General features: G+C 43.3%; 1 long non-coding RNA gene across 1 annotated transcript; it reads left to right on the forward strand.

Moving 5' to 3' along the window:
- The first annotated feature begins 344 nt into the window (after positions 1 to 344).
- LOC110312217 lies at positions 345 to 2,820 on the forward strand. The gene is made up of 3 exons (XR_002380038.1): positions 345 to 487; positions 1,200 to 1,296; positions 2,092 to 2,820. It is a non-coding gene; the product is annotated as an uncharacterized LOC110312217 (long non-coding RNA).
- Positions 2,821 to 16,505: the final 13,685 nt, after the last annotated feature.

Below are 16,505 nucleotides of genomic sequence, written 5' to 3' on the forward strand. Positions count from 1 at the left end.
AAGGGATTCTGTGTTAACAGGCTACCAGGAACACATAACAAGCCTTTGAAGTCATATCCGTAAGACACAAGAACCTCTTAGACATCACCTCTTACAAGTCCAAGGAACCTCTCAAGATTGCATGTGGGACTATTAAAGATATTACCCACATTCAAAACACAGGAATCTTTTAGATTGAACCTAAGTCCCTCGATGTAAAACCTCCGATTACATGTGTGTCCCACCTGTAACTTTGAAGTGAACATGAGTCTTAATATGTCAGCTCCTCATAGTGACAGTACTGCCTGAGGGCAGAGGTCATCTAGAGGTCATCATCCTTGTGACCACACTGCCTCAAATATGGCAAGGGCTCAAGAAACATTTTCAGAGAAAAACAAAACAAAACAGAACTATGCTAGGCATGAACATGTACCCTGTAATTCCAGTACTCCAGAGGATCTGAGTTCAAGGCCAGTCTGAACTACTAAGCAAGACTTTGCCTGAAAAGGTAGGGAGGGAAAGAAGAGGAGAGAGGACAGAAGTTGGGGATGACAAGAGGCTAGAAGGTGGGGGGGGGGGGGGGGGGGGGGGATTCACCTGTGGCAGGTAAGTGAAGTATTTTAAATGGTAAAGCTGCAAGCCCTAGGTTAGCACCCTGGAATAGAGCCAGGAGACTGGATGGCAAGCAGAAGGGCCGCAATAAATTATTTAGAAAAGATTAAGGTATCTTTTATAACCTTTGTTCTGAAATTCGAGTACTCTGGCAACTGGCTTTTCGAATGATTTTGATGAGAATCACAAAGAGGCCATTGGTTTGAACACCCTGTAGGTCAGTATCAGGTAGAAGACAGGCTACCATCAACACTGTTACCAAGTGGCACCAAAATAACTGCTATTTCTAACATAGGACCTCTGACCTTAACTCAAGCTTTAAGTCACCTTGGCCTAGTCACCTAGGAAGCTTGTCACCTCATCTGAGGCAGAGCACAGATACAGTCCCTACTCCAATAGTAGAAGAGAGGTGACTCCCAGAAATAAGGCAGGTGGCAACCTTGGGCAGACAGAAGCATCTGCTCCCAGAGTCCAGAACCGGCACCTTGTCTTCTGTGGGCCCAGATCTGTTTACATCCCCAGTGAGCGTATATGGTATTGATAAAATATTTACTAAGTCTTAATACTTGTCCAAACAACAAAACTATTTACATTCTGTGTTCTAGAAGGCAGGCAGAGTGGAAGAGGAAGAACACAGGCCCGTCACTCCATCCTTCACATTTCAACACAGAAGGAAATATGGAAAACTAAATGGAAACCAGGACAGTAAGGGAAAGCACTTTATTGGGTTTTTTTCATGTTTTTTTTTTTTGTTGTTTTTTCGAGACAGGGTTTCTCTGTGTAGCCTTGGCTGTCCTGGAACTCATTCTGTAGACCAGGATGGCCTCGAACTCAGAGATCCGCCTGCTTCTGCCTCCCAAGTGCTGGGACCAAAGGTGTGCGCCACCATGCCCAGCACTTTATAACATAATAAATCCAATATCTCCAGGGAAGGTCCCCAAACCTAGCACCTGCTTTCCGCATATCTTCCTTATGATCAGAAATGTCCCACCACAAGTCTGAGGTCATATTCATTTAGCAGGGAGTCTTCTCTCAGAAAGGAGCTCCCAAACCAGGCATGGTGGCGAGTGCCTGTGAGCTCAGCACTTGGGAGGCAGAGGCAGGAAAGTTAAGAGTTCAAAGCCAGACAGGCCTACACAGCAAGTTCTAGGCCAGCAGAGCTGTTCAGTGAGATCCTGAAAGAGGGAAGGGTGAGGGATTAGGAGAAAGGGTAGAGTGGGGTATGGGGAGAAAGAGGGAGGGAGGGAGGGAGGGAGAGAGGGAGGGAAGCAGGGAGGGAAGGAGGGAGAATAAAGAAAAGAAGAGAGGAAAGGAAGACAAGAAGGAAGAGGGAAGGGAAGGAAGAAGGCAAGGTGAGAGACAGAGAAGAAATAGCAAATACTGTACCTGATGCCCATATGCCAATTCAAATTGAATATGAACAGAGAAATAAGCTTTCTGTTGACGTTATTGAAACACAGCTACCTCCAGTTCTACTTCACTCTCCTCTCTGATTTCTAGGGCCCACAAGCAGGTGAGATAAATACAGAGCTTGGCCAGGAAACAACCCCACAGCATCTGGCAGTCTGTTCAGCACCCTGCCCCCTCCATATCTTCAACTTTCAAGGTTAAAGTATGTCTCATTTCAAAGTCACAGCCATGGGCAGATGCAGGGCACCTCTGCAAAGTGCACTCCGGCTCAGAAAGCCTGCCCACTGACACCACTTTCAAAGGAAGAGCCACTTTCATCTCTAGCTGATTGTCAGACCTAAGGAAAGGCCTGCTGGCTGCTGCAGCAGAGCCAACCTGGCTGGCTGTTATCCACAAGAGAACAGCACCCTGACTCCCAGCCCCAGCAAACAGCTGAGCTTGGGAAAAGGAAAGCAGGAGAAAGAAGCTCTTAAACAAGGCAGCTATCCCACAAATGCCCTGCCTATATGCCAAGTGTCACTTCAAAGAGATCAGACAAAGGGCTTTGCACTTAGGAATCGGGGCCAACTCTATTGACAATGCATTACTAAGACCCAGTGTGCCATTGTGATTTGGGGAAAGAGCTCAGCTGGTAAACTGCAAGAATCTGACTTGAACTCCCAGAGCCCACAGAAAAATCCCTATGTGGCGGCATGCTTATAATTCAGACCTGGGAACAGAGACAGGTAGATCATTGAAACTCACTGGTAACCTGACCTGCTTGGTGAGTTCTAGGGAATAGAGACCCTGTCTTGAAAAATTATAAATAAATAAATAAATAAATAAATAAAATATGTGTACATATATGTGTGTATGTATACATATGTATACATATACTTATCTGTACATATGTATATATGTGTATGTGCATATATACATATATGACAGCACCTGAAAATGACACCCAAGATTGTCTATAGACAGGTACATATGAATGTGCATGGACATATACATGTGCACCCACTCACACCCAAAGTGTACCATTGTGACATCTCTTCCTACCCTCTAAATATAAGTAAGATATTTTAGTTAAGAACAAAAACACACAACCACCAGATCTGTCTATTTAAATTCTATGATCAGAACCACAAGAAGAGGAAAGTTCCTGCCTTCACATTTGGGGTTCTTAAAACAAGAAGGAAGACGATTCCATCAAGTTTGGCTCCTTCGAGACCAGATAGAGCAAGGTAGAACTGCCCCTGAAACAATGAGGTAGAATTCACTCATATACTTACTTTCCAGATGTCTAATGGTCTCTTTCCCTGGGAGTGAACTCATATGTGCTATTAGAGTATTTTAAAACAATATCCCAAGTGAGGTAACCTAGACCCCAAAGGACAAACATTCTCTTATACACGGATGTTAGCTTTCAAGGTTTTTGTATGTGTTAGGTACACAGGGACCAGGGGAGAAGGGGACAATCTCCCAGAGAAGGGAAAGTAGAATATAGTGTTAAGAAGAAGTAAAGAGAAACCAAGACTAGGAGGAACAAATAGGGGTGAGGTTGGAAAGGAAATATGCAGAGGAACAATTAGCAATAAAAAACATTTTTAAAAAATGTAGAAATCACTACTGTAGAAGCTTCCTTAAATATATCTAACCAGAGGCATCAAATAACAGGGGAGCAAATGCTCCAACTAAACATCTTACACCATCAACTGAAACCTCCAGCACCAGGAATATGTTATATCTTGTTGAGTCTAAACAAAGGGATCCCATGAACACCCCCAAACATCACACACGATTGCAAGACTTACTGGTTGTTCTCATTGGTAAAGCCCTACTGCTGAAGACACCATTTACATACATCACCAAATGGAGAAGTCAGGCTGGTGCCTGGTTAAATTCTTCCATCTCTCCTGACTAGCATCCACATACTGAGAGGTCAATATCACCCAGCTGCAAACCCTATGACCTACAGTAGTGGTCTATCTGCAAGATATCCTGGTGCAATAGTGGCACACGTGCTGTGTGAGTAACCAACAACTCTGTAACATTGAATTTAAGGCCTACTCCATGAGATGAAACCCATAAGTGACACACTGCTGAAGTGGGCAAGAACTGTAGACTAAATAAACCATGGTCCTAGGGGAAACCCACTGCTCTTATTCTGCTAAAGGGACATAGAAATAATCCTAATGACATATTGCAGTATCCTTAGATCAGTGCTTTGATCAACCCACACCAGAGACGCTTCTTGTAGTCGTACATCTGGACAACATGCAGAGAGTGAGAGACTTTGTAGCACTCGGTCCTGGGTGTAATGGCTTCATCACATCCCTCCTGCTTCCAGGCTCAGAGATCTACCCGGAAAAAGAGGTGGAAAGATTCTAAGAGCCAGAGGTGCTGGATGACTCCAAGAAGCAATGTCTTCCAGACACCACAGAACTGATGCAATATGAACGATGTAGCAGCACATCCAAGACCTACACAGGTTCAGGCCAGACAGGGTGCCAGCACTTAGAAGGGGGAAATGGACACAGGGTCCCACCCCTAACCAAAAAGCTATCTGTACTGGTTCGAACCACTTGTAAGGAAAGGTCAGTTTTCTCTAGTGGAATTTCACTGGGTGTATCAACTAGGGGAAATCCTGTGTCCAGGAGTACTTGGCCAACACAAAACAAACTCAGTGGTACTTTTGTGAAATTTTTGTTTCATTTTTGCTTTGTTTGGCCACTTTGTTTTTGTCTTACTAGCCTCTGTTTTCTTTTTTGTGGGGTTTCTCTTGGAGGATCGAATTTCTTGGTTTTTGTCTCTTGTTTTTTTGTTTGTTCATTTTGGTTTGGTTTGTTTATAAGAGGGAGAAGGAGGAAGAACACAGAGTCGGTTGGATATAGATATGGGAAAGACCTGGAAGAAATGAGAGAGGAGTGGGGAAGAAAGATCAAAATATATTGTGTCAAAAAAAAGAATCTCAAAAAAAAAAGAGAACCAAGAAAATTGTTTTAGTTTGTCAGACTTAGCGAGACATTTGGAGTTTGTCAGGTACAAGTTCCCATAGTGCAGATCAGTGAAGAACCATGTCTCAGAGCACCCGCCTTACCCTATGTTCTCTGCCTTGGTAGCCCAGCTAATGGCCTGGAAGTTGGACATGGCTAATGGAAAGCATTGGCTGAGCTTGGCAAGGCCAGGGAAAAAATGAAGCTCAGAGTGTGGCTCTCCCTGTCTGAGGGTACAAAGTCCCTGGCAGGGCAGCACCACCTAGGAGGTTCTATGCCAGTGGTTCTCAACCTGTGGGATGCAACCCCTTTGGCAACCCTCTTTCTCCTAAAATATTTATATTATGGTTCATAACAGGTGCAAAATTGTAGTTATGAAGCAGCAACAGAAATAATTTTATAGTTGGGGGTCAATACAACATGAGGAGCTGTTTTAAAGGATCGCAGTATTAGGAAGGTTGAGGACCTCTGCTCTAGGCCTAACCACGTCTCTTACAAGATCCTTAGCTCCCTCTAGTCAGCTGTACCTCAATCCACAGACCAGAAGGGCTCTTATTTTCTAGTCTCTGGAAATCCTGTCCCAGTAGTCCTATGAGTCAAAGATGCTCAAGGTTACCTCCTGATCCATATGATCAATTCTCCATAGAAATGAATCATTTTCCTGGCTTAGCCCACTGGGAATATGCTCATCACCCTGGCCCAACTCTTACTGATACACTTTACTGCCTGAATCTTTTCCACAGTGCATCTCTTAGATACTTCAGAAGCCCGCCTCACAAGTTTCCAGAGGCAGGGAACTCATGACCTCCCAAAGATTCTTGTCCAAATAGAACAGTTTGAGAACTCTTCCATCTGCTCGCCGTGGTATGCAGCCTGAGTAGTTTTACACTTTTAGCAGAGCCTGGAGTTAGTCCAAGTACTTCTTCAGCACCCAGGTCTCCAGGTGTGTGTGCCCTGAACACAGGCAAGGTCAGAGCCTGGGTTCACGGTCTGCCTGGAAGTTGTGGCTGAAATCTCACCCTTTACAATTTATTTCTTATGGTTAAAATACTGACACTTCAAAGCATCTACTATATAAAAAAAAAAAAAAAATACCACACACGCGAGGGGGAATGCTCAAAAGTTCCTTCATTGCCTAAAAGCTTCGCCGGAATGCATCCAACCTCTTTCCCTGTGACTGATCTCAGGAACAGAGCCCTTTGGAAATGGTGTTGGTGATGAAATCAGAGCTGTGGGAGCAATGGCTGGGAACGGCCAGAAGTCTTGGCCCAAAGTAGGGTGATGAGCTGCCAAAGGGGAACAAAGTCACTGGGCTGACACATACCAAGGTGAAGGGTCCTCAGTGACCTTGTCCAGGACTGGCCAGGCCCACCTCTGTCTGCCACCTCTCAGGGTCTGCCCCATCTGCACAGTCAGAGACTGGAACCATGAAATCCTTCTTTTCCCTATCAAGCAAAAGGATGGCACAGCCAATAAAGATAGTCTTCAAGTTTTGTGCACCATGCAATTCCTGCAAGTTTTAACATATTTCATGGGTGAGTACCGCAGGAGGCAAACAGTGCCTGCCATGAGACGATCCAGCTGCCCCTTTCCCAGAAAGCAAACAGATAATAGAATAAATCCGGTCAGCATTCCTTTTCACTTAGCTAAAATTAAATGTGGCTCATCATGGGTAAGTGGCTAATTGCATGTTTAGCGTAAAGAAAATTCTGAGGACGTTACCTTATTTACTTTCTTCCTGTGTCAATACACCAGGGGACATTGGCATTCAGATACAGGTAGTAACAGCTGGCTGCTGATGCCAGCTTACCTTTCCTGACCTGAATTCAGAGCTAGACAAAGCAGACAGTGGAGACACTGGAATTAAATTGCCTTCAACCCCAAATCCAGGCAATCTGCCCGTCGGTTTACAGCAACTGCAAATTCTGATGAAATTGCTTTTAAAATGGATTAATTCCTGGTGGGGGAGGGGTCTGGGAGCTTTTTTTTTTTTCAAAGAGCCAGAGTTTTGGGGTTTTTTTTTTTCCTTTTTTCTCAACTGGTGACTATGTAGTTCTTAGATTATAACCCACGAAGGTAGCAGTGTTTTTATATCCATTTCAGCGGTAGAAAACCAAAACTTATTGAAAACCTATTACTTTGTAAGCCAACTAAAACATATGAATGTTAGAAGGCCAGCCTGAATGGCTGAGTCATGATGAACTTAGTAGTTTACCTTGGGATATTAAACCAAATTTCCAGTGCCAGATATGGGGGATACCTCTTTATGAATAGTTGGTTTGAAAGGCTCCCAACATTCCCCCCAGACCTACAAGAAAGGGCTCTCGCCATGCCCCTAGGCTGCCCACCAGAATAAGTTAGTAAGATCTAATTGCTGAAGACAGCACATAGCTTCAGTCCATGATACAGAGAAATCAAAGTGGACCTGACCTGGAATCTCCCTCCCTGCTGGCTGGCTTTCGTGATGCCAGAAGACATCAGTGGCCGTACTCAATTGAGAACACTATGGACTTAAATGTCAATCTTCTGGGTAAGATATATACACTGGTGCAACACTGGCAAACTGGTATGGTGCTCTGACCCTTAGTTTTGAGACCCACTCCACAAGAAGGAATCCATGCTTCATTCTGCATCCAGGTTAAGAACCCATAGCTGAGGAGGTCTTAGGTCCCAGCAGGAACTTAAAAGTGCTGGCTGGCTAAACTGATGTCATGCCAAGATACTTTCTCAATACTTACACATAACACACATAGATAAACCCTAGTCTTAGTCAGAACAACTTCTATTCACAATGCAAGCCTTCAAGTGCAGAGGTATGTAGCTGCTCAAGACACTGTGAACAAATACTATTGCATATTCAGTCCCTCAATAGACCACTCACATGACCACTTTAAAGACCAGGGAACAATGAGAAGATGTAGCAGGAAGAATTTCTGGATTACTCTCTGTCGTTTTAAAAAATTATTTATTTTTATGTATATGAATGATCTGTCTTCACACAGAGGGCATCAGATCCCACAACAGATGGTCATGAGCCATCACGTAGTTGCTGGGAACTGAACTCAGGACCTCTGGAAGAATAGCCAGTACTCTTAACCACTGAGCCATCTCTCCAGCCCTGCTCTTAGCCTTTCTTGGAAAAACTTCTTTTTTTTGCAGTGGGAAGAAAATAATGCTAACTCCCAATGGAAGAAAGAAAACAACATATTAGGGAGAGAGATAAATAATAAACTCCAGTGACTCTCAAGGTCCTCTTTGGGATCCTGATGTGAGCTTTAGGTGTAGACTACCGTGGTGGGGCAAGAAACAGGCACAGTTAAAGAACTGGGATCAAGGGGTGCCCCATCACTATCGCAGCTCTAGTCCTGACAGCATGTGTGACCCAAGAAGTTGTTATCTGTCAACTCCTGGCATTGTAAGAAGGAACAATAATGGTTCCCACAAGATGGCCTGCTTCCCAGCGTAGTCTCTCCATCACAGACAACTGTTGCCACTTCAGAGAGGGTCTGCCTGCCCAAGAGCCTTTGTTATTCATGGCATCCAAAGTGACTCTGTACCATCATAGCCATAAAGGGAATGAAGTAGGTTAGGTATCCCTGGTTCCTAGTGGATACTCCTTGAATGGTAAATATACCATATGCTACACCATATGGTAAACTTACCATAAAGGTGAGCAAGTGGCTTAAAGAAGGGAGGTGGGTGCCCAAAGGAGGCAGAGCTGTCAGCTTTCACCCTGTTTGCAGTGCCTCTGTGAGGCCAAGGAAGAGTCAAAGCAGCTTCTAAGTGCCCCTTAGAGTCCCTTTCACTGTGGCATTGCCGCTGCAGTGAAGAAGGCTCTCTACATGACACAGGACAGCTTCCCCTATTTTCATAGGTGTCTAAGCATTCTGAGCCTCTCTCTGTGGCCAAAGAGTCCCTTAAGGAAAGCTCAAACCATGGATCATCTCTCACCTGCTCCAATTTACTCCTTGGCTTTGTCCCAAGAAAAAGTCTGGCTCTCAAGGCATCTTTTGGGTGACAGACTCTCCATATGGTAGTTTGCTTCTCAATGTTTTGTTACCCCAGGACACTTTCCAGTCTGGAAGTGGTAGATTTGTACAGCGCACCATCAGAAAGAACATTCCCTGCAAAGCGTTGAGGGAATCAAACAGACTGTGCAATCCACAGGGTTGTTAATGGGAGCTGTGTCTTCAGTTCCCTGCGCTCGCTCTGAGCAGGACCTCAGGGATATTCTTTTCTTAACTTTAGGAAAAAGCATATAAGTGCAAGTAATGGCAAACAAACAGAGATGTCCTGAATTGTGATGCTCAAACGAGTGTGTGTGCTATGATTCTAGATGCTGATCATTATCAATCCAAACTCAAGACTGGGTCAATTACTTTTTATCCAAAATACACGTTGAACAAATATACCAAAGTCTAAAAAGGGGGAGGGAGGAAAGGGGAAATTTTGTTCTCTCTCTCTCATTTGTGTATGTGTGTTGATATATGTGGGTTTATATATGCCATGGCATGTCTGGAAAGGTCAATCTCGGGTGTCAGTTTTCGTCTAAGATGAGCCTTTTGCCATTGACTATCGTGTAGGCAAGGTCACTTGCCCACGAGCATCCTAGGAAACTCTTATCTCTGCCTCTTGTTTCAGGTTAGGAATACTAAAATTACAGATGTGTTCTACCACATCTGGCATTATGTGGCATTTGGGAATTTAAAGTCAGATGTTCATACTTGTGTGGCAAGTGCTTTGCCCGTGGAGCCACCCCTCAACCCCTAGCCTTTTCCCCCCAGCAAATCCTTGATTTTTTTTTTTACATCCTAAGTCATTGACAACATTCTACTAAGTTTTTACTTCAGTTTATTTCTATCTATAACTGTTTTTTAATTCCTTTTTTTTCCCTTTGAGACACAGTGATGTGAAATCTTCTTGGTTGAAGCCTGAACTTGTCTTGCTCATGGCTCTGGACAATGGTGTGCTCCAATGCACCATCTGAGAAATGGTAACCAAGTATTGGAAATGAAAAGAAAGTATTTTCCCTCTGGTAGGAGAAAGCCATTACCAAATAGCCTAGCAATGAATGAGCCATCAACACATACCCAAGGAGTCTCCTGGGTTCAACATCAAGGTCAGAAGAAGGGAGGCTCTTATTTAAAGTGACCTGAGAGATGAAGGAGCTCATGTAAAACCTAGTTTTTAAAAGAAAGGTAACCAAAGTCAGCAACTGGGTGGTGCCAGACATCCCTCAGGGAGCAGACAAATCCTTTCCTTGCTGTGTTCCTGGACTCCAACTACAGATAGAAGAATAAAATGTGTCCCTAAACCACTGGAATGCAGACTGCAAGGAAACAGTAGTTAGATGAAACTGAGACTCCCATTCTCAGGAATGACTTTCCCCGTGGAAACAAGCTGAGTGTTTGGGGTACCATTTCAGAAAGTCCACCAAGTCTCGTATTTATGTTGTATTGTTCCTGATCACAAAGGCTAGCATATAGCAACACAGGTGTGGCATGAATCATCCACTCTACTGGGCCTGCTCTATTGTTATGTGCGCCCTCCCCCACTTCCTCTTCAAGAATCCTCAAGATATGCATGAGCATCTTCTCCTCCCTCCCTCCCTCTTTCCCTCCTGGAATCTCACTTCTGACCTGGAGAAATGAGTTGACTGTTGTTTATTATTTCTTGAGCCTCTCCTGCTTCTTTTAAAGCAAGCAGTTTAGTGACTGTTTATTATTTTAAAATAAATTTGGAAATCCAAGATTCCTTTCCCAATCCTTCCCCTCATTTAAAATCCATCCCAGAATGGTCTACAATCTGCCTGGAATCACCCCCCTCGCCCCTCCCATTTATCAATTTAACAGGATCTGAAGTAACCTAGTACACAAGCCTCTGGGTATGGTTGTAAGGGACTACCTTAATTATGTTAATTGAGGTAGGAAGACACACCGGAAGATGGGCGGGACCATTCCCTAGGCTTAGGTCCCAGAATTCTTAGAAAGGAGGAAGTGGGCTGAGCACAAGCATTTATCTCCCTCTGCTTCCTGTGGATACAATGTGACTAACTGCCTTCTCACTGTGACCTCCTGCCCACCATGACCTCCATTCCATGATAGACTTGACCCTGCGCCCAAATAAACCTTCCCTTCCTTAAGTTGGTTTGTGAGGGTATTATGTCCCAGCAACAGGCAAAAGAACTAACTCAGCTCTTCAACATACGCATTACAGCTTCCAGAGAGCTAAGAACCGATGATGAGCTGACAAATCAAATTACAGTAATTTCCTCCTATAAAAGTAAGAGTCTTCATGATCGAGAATTTTATGTAACAAAATATAGCAGATGTCATCAGGGCCAAAACTACATCCCTTCACCCTTATTATTTTGACACATGTGCCTTATATTCCTATAGCCATAGTTCTGTCTGGTCTCTGAAGGTGTTCAGGCCTGTCCACATGAATGACAGAAATGCTGGAGATTAATACTTCTCAAGGGCAGCTCTACATAGCACCCTCGAAGAGGAGAAGAGAGCCCTCCTCCCTTGGACAAAATAACTCCTATCTGTACAGATGTCTGCATTGGTCCCTTATATTTCCATAGAAACAACAGTCCAGTTGCCCAGAGGATAGCTATATCCACACTGCCTTCTTTTCCACCATCCATCCATCTCCTTTGTTTCAGAATTAAACTCTTTGCTGTAGAACTCTTATCTCAGGGTCTTCTGGAAAATCCAAACATAGCCATAGGGCAGTGGAGATGGTTTAGACATTGAATGCTTTTTTTTTTTCATAATATAGAACGAGAAAGGGGAATAATAGCTATTAAAATGTTATCCCACTTTTAAATATCTTACATTCTTAGTAAATAAAAAAAATAAAATAAAATACTGTAGTTTGGCACATGGCCTTAATAGAGAGCACAAACTCTGCTGAAAGGAAGGAGTTATGTAAAATCCTATATAGCCTGTGAATTTTCAAGGTGATGTGGAAAGAAGGCATTCAAAATTTCAAGATGAGATGTTACACACACTGCAAGAGATAAACAACTGTGACTCACTGTACTTGAATTTTTTTTCTTCTATCTTGGCTTAAAATAAAAAGACAGCTTTTGTAGATTGTTTTTTACCCATTTTTACCCACTGTCTTTCATGTGCACAGGCCTGGACACCTTCAGAGACACCCCTCTCCCCCCAAATAGAACCATGGTCATAGAAATAAAGTTGTAGCCTCTGGTGTTCAGCATTGCGTACTGATCCTCAGTCTGCTGTGGATACCCTTAAAGCCTACTTCAAATAGATGATAGCTGTCCCACCTTCTGGTCCTGTTTCTATGGCAAAAGCAACTTGCAGGAGAAAGGTTTTACACAACTCAAAGTTCCAAGTCACAGTCCAACACTTCAGGGAAGGAAGGGGACAATGGCTGGTCACATGACATCCATACCTGCTGGTGCATAGATTGTTCTTTTCTTCATTCAGTCCCTGACATGTGCTGCTCACATTCAGGGTTGGTCCTCCCACGTCAATTAACTCAATTATTAAAATCCCTCACAGACTTGTCCCAGGCCAAGCTAGCCTAGGCCTTAAATGAGCCTCCCTTTCCGGGTGATTTTAGATCAATTGATCATGTCAGGTCGACAATCAAAGCTGCCCATTGTAATCACTGCCATGCACAAGATTTGATGGGTAAGAAATTAGTATAAGAGAGAGCCAATGTAAGATCATCTAATCCATCCAGTAGGAGAAGAATGACTAAGAAGACGAAGGGGAATAAGCTGGGTACGTTTAGGAAGCACCTGTTTCTCCTACGGCTAGGGGGGAAATAAAAAGGAATAAACTGGGGCTGGGTACATAGGTAAGTTCATCTAACCGGAGTTAGATCCCCAGAACCCATGTTAAACTGGGGCTGGATACATAGGTAAGTTCATCTAACTGGAGTTAGATCCCCAGAACCCGTGTTAAACTGGGGCTGGGTACATAGGTAAGCTCATCTAACCGGAGTTAGATCCCCAGAACCCATGTTAAAAAAAAAAAAAAAAGCCAGGCACTGTGACATGCACGTGTAATCCCAGCACTGGAGAGGCAACTGCAGGCAGATCCCTGAAGCTCTTTCGTCTCAGACTCCTATAACCTACTTGGTATGCTCCAGGCCATTGAGAAACATTATCTCAAAAACAGGTTGAGCACCACATGAAGAACACAGCATTATATTGTCCTCTGGCCTCCACATATGCATGTATACACATGCACATAAATATATGCATACACTACCATGTGCAGATATACACCAGAATGGCATAAATAAAACACAGGAATATGCAGGAGATCTAACATCCTGGTTTCTCTGGAGCACAAACCAACAGGATGCCAGGTCACCCTGAGAAGTTGGTCCTCTTATGAGGGGAATAATAGTGTTGGCTATTGGTGACATCTTAGATACAGAGGGAGAGACCTGTGAAACTTCAATGCATCTTTCCCATGAGGGGGTCCCACCAATTGCCACAAGTCTCTCTGAGCTTATAAACTGGTCAGGTTCCAAGAGTAAGATAGGAGGCCTCAGTCCATCTGGAAGTTTCTCAGTGTGGCTTTGCTAGAAATTCCTTGCCACTTTCTTATCTCTTACATGTGTCAGCAAGTGTTAAGGAGCTAAACTAGTCATCAGGGTTCATGTAAGAATATCTTACAGTTCAATATGCTAACTGCATGGATGTGTAGCTGTCACACTCTGTGGCTCCTGGAGACGTATTTCCCAAGTGTTCTAGAAATACTTCAACCATGAATGAACAAAGCCCAAGGAGTGAAAAGCATCACAGAAGTCACAGCCGATGCAAAATCACCAGGCAGCATCTCTGTCCATCCAAGTCTCTGCCCTTCATGTGCCAGCCACCTCCTTTCTTGAGTAGCTAATGAGAGCTCTAATAATCAGACAAAGCAACCAAACAAACAACAGACCCGAGATCCTTGATTTGTTCCTTTAAAGCACTTTTAAAGTTACAACATGTTACAAACCTTTATCAGCTTTCATCTTCAAAGTCACCCCAGATTAGACTTTATTAGAAATTTAACATTATTTCTGGATTGTTTCATGTTCTCAGCCTCTTGCTCCTTGCACGTTCATTTTTTCAAAATTCCTGAGAGGCCCATGGATGTAAGCTCGGAATTACAAAATAGGACACTGGCATTCTCAGGCTCAATGTCTTCCTTATTTTGAAGGTAAACAACCAGAAAGTTTTGAGTAAGTCACATTTCCAGAAAGTTTTGTGGCCCAAAGTATCCAACGTGTTACAGGTGGCTGGTCATGCCGAGAACATGATAAGGTCCACACATAAAACATTACTGTCACTCTCTTCTTATTTATTTACCAGTTCAGTTAATGGCTTATTCATTGGATGGGCACACGGCGAGCAACAAAAACAAATGCCTCCCTGACTTGAAAACCATAGTGAAGCAGAAGGAACATTATATTTCTTCTAGACCATTCCTCCATCCTTCACCTAGGGACAATGCTTTCCACTTCCTCAGGAGAGAATCCTTTCTGGCTTTGTACACATGAGTCTTTAATCAAAGCAGCCACCACTCCCAGCTGGTTCCTAAAGCGTTTCAAGTGTAGGTCACAATATGAAGGTAAACTCCAGCAAGTCTTGTTCCTTCTCATTCTGTCTTCCTCAGTATTCTCTACTCCAAAGGCAGCATGACCAATCGGTAGAGGAGAACTCTCTGCCCTCCTGCCCTGTGGCTGAGGTGGCTTCCTTCTGCCCTTAAGATTTGCCAAGCAATAGTGGTGCATGCCCTTAATCCCAGAACTTAGGAGGCAGAGGCAGGTGTACCACTGAGTTAGAGTCCAGCCTGGTCTACAGAGTGAGTTCCAGAACAGCCATGGCTATACAGAGAAACCCTGTATCAGAGGGAGGAAAATGACTGTTAATCATTCCTTGCCTCCCCTTGAAATCCCTGATCATACACCAATAACCTGTCATTCTGTTTACCTCATACCATCCTTTGAGAACCCAATTGGTTTACCTAAGAATGTAAATGTTTGGAGTATGGTCTCTGCTCATTAGTTTTATTTTAACACAGATCAAAAAACTAAAACCCCCATGAGATCAAGAACGCTGGCAGTCTGAGTGCTGTGTGTCCTCATTGGCTGTCCAGCACATTACCTATTGCATGGAGACTCCATAGCACTTGTTGAGTGACCAATACCAAATAGAAGAAGGAAAATATATCTCAAAATACATAATTCCAAGTGTGATATGGAGCTGTTGACATCTAGAGCTGAGTCCGTCTAGACTAAGGGACTGGGTATATGACTCAATGAAGAAAGTACTTGCTTGTCCATGTAACTATGGGAACCTGAGGTCAGGCCTCAGACCACACATTGAAAAAAATGCCAGACATAGTAGCAAACAGTTATAATCCCCTGTACTGGGAAAGCAGAGAGACTTAGATTCCTGGGGTTTTCTGACCAGCTAGCCTACCCTACTCAGAGAGCTCCAGGTCAATTAGTTATCCTGTCCCCAGAATATAGGTGGGTGGCTAACTTATAAAAACTGAAAAAAAATGACACCTGAAGTTGGCTGTCACATACATGCACATGTTAAATGCACACACACACACACACACACACACACACACACACACACACACACAAATTCATATCAACTGAAATTCTTTTTGTTAAAAAAGTCATCAGGTTAAGCCAGGCATGGCAGCACACATTTAATCCCAGCACTCTAGACATAGAGACAAGAGGATCTCTGTGAGTTCGAGGCCAGCATGGCCTACAAAGAGAGTTCCAGGACAGCCAAGGCTACGCAGAGAAACCCTCTCTTGAAAAATCCACGCACAGAAAAATTGAAAGTCACCAGCTTTTAAACGCACATTTAGGCTTAGGCTAGAGCTCTTCCATGTTTAAATTGTCTCTGAAAATGAGTTTCTTCCTGCTCACTATGTCATGCATATACTTAAATAATCATTGTTCATATATGTATATATCCAATCACTATGTCGTAAAGCAGCAGACAGTAATCCATAAAATCAAATAAGATAACTATCTCTTTTTCTTGAACACTTATCTCAAACATATTGTCTAGTAAGTTTTTTGTCTCAGAAGTAAGCTCTTGACAGATAGGGATCTTCTTTTGTATCTACTATCACCAGAACCTAGCATACTGCCTTGCACAGAACAGTAGATAATGTATATATGGCATAGTCTTTTCCCAAACAGCTTTTTCTATTTAGATCCCGTTCCCCATCGAAAGACGTGTATATTTTTATTTAGGTTAAATCTCACTTCTTTCAGGAAGCTACCACTCAAACATTTCAGTTTTCCTTATTCTTTATTTTTAAAATTCATTTATTCTTTCATAATCTCTCTCTCTCTTTCACACACACACACACACACATCATCATCATCGTCATCGTCATCATCCCCCATCATCCTTTTATTCCTTGCCCTCCTCTTCCCTTGTGCTCTATGACTTTCTTTTTCTGCGTGTGGCTCATTACATTTAATTAAGGTTGCCTGCATGAGCATAGGAGGGAG

The sequence above is a fragment of the Mus caroli genome, chromosome 17 (genome assembly GCF_900094665.2).
Source record: "Mus caroli chromosome 17, CAROLI_EIJ_v1.1, whole genome shotgun sequence".
Classification (NCBI taxonomy): domain Eukaryota; kingdom Metazoa; phylum Chordata; class Mammalia; order Rodentia; family Muridae; genus Mus; species Mus caroli.